Source organism: Budorcas taxicolor, chromosome 2 (assembly GCF_023091745.1).
Source record: "Budorcas taxicolor isolate Tak-1 chromosome 2, Takin1.1, whole genome shotgun sequence".
NCBI classification, from domain to species: domain Eukaryota; kingdom Metazoa; phylum Chordata; class Mammalia; order Artiodactyla; family Bovidae; genus Budorcas; species Budorcas taxicolor.
Genome location: NC_068911.1, coordinates 93,328,521 through 93,329,548, shown reverse-complemented (window position 1 = coordinate 93,329,548; position 1,028 = coordinate 93,328,521). Strand labels below are relative to the sequence as shown.

The following is a 1,028-nucleotide window of genomic DNA, read 5'->3' as shown; positions in this document are numbered from 1 at the left end:
AATCTGATTCTGCACACAGATACTGGAAAGGCATTATCAACTCTTCTCTTCCCCACTGTTTTCAGGAGCTTTCACACCCCAAGTTCCCTATAATGGCCAAGTGTGAGGCAACTTCTGTACACATGGCCTATAGCATCCTGGAGCTTTGATTAAATCAGGAGAACATGGGGGACTGTCCAGGCTTTAAGCTTTGCAGATCACTAAATGTCAGGTTCGGGGCTTCCCTGGTGGCTCAGAGGTTAAAGTGTCTGCCTGGAATGCAGGAGACCCAGGTTTGATCCCTGGGTTGGGAAGATCCCCTGGAGAAAGAAATGACAACCCACTCCAGTACTCTTGCCTGGAGAATCCCATGGAGGGAGGAGCCTGGTGGGCTACAGTCCATGGGGTCACAAAGAGTCAGACACGACTGAACGACTTTACCACGAAGACGAAACATCAGGTTAACTCCTGGAAAGAACCTAAGACAACAGAGCACTAAAAATGAATAGTATGCTTTTGTTGATCCTCAAATTCAGCTTCAATTGCAGGAAGGTTTTCAAGGTGTTTCTGAAAGAGGCAGAACTGTTAGTGTCAAGATCCTTGAACTTAGGGTTAAGGAGACCCAAGTTCTAGTCTTGGATTTGCTTCTGATCATGTAAGCTCTCTGACTTCAGTTTCCTCATCTGTAAGATGAAGATAATGAGAGAGTCTACATGACAGAGTTGATGTGGAAATTAGATGCTTTAAACTACGCCAAGCCCTAGAAGCATGACTGGCTCAGGTTAATCACTCAACATTGTTAGCTCTGAGTACTTATTATTAGGAAAATCATTTACTCAAATTAGATTTCAAGTTCTTCCACTTCATGAGGGGAGTGAAATGCATTTTGCTGAATTTTAGATCTTCTCAAAGGTCCTCAGAGGCCACTTTAGAAAAGGGAAGATGGACAGTGAAGGGGTAGAACAATGACTGAGCTATAACAACTCTTTCTTCCTTAACCTGAGATATGGTAGGTATGCTTTTATGTTTTTTATCTATTTGTAGCCAAT

General features: G+C 43.1%; 1 non-coding gene across 1 annotated transcript; it reads left to right on the top strand.

The window, feature by feature from the left end:
• The first annotated feature begins 221 nt into the window (after window positions 1-221).
• TRNAS-GGA (transfer RNA serine (anticodon GGA)) lies at window positions 222-293 on the top strand. Its single transcript has one exon. It is a non-coding gene; the product is annotated as a tRNA-Ser (tRNA).
• Window positions 294-1,028: the final 735 nt, after the last annotated feature.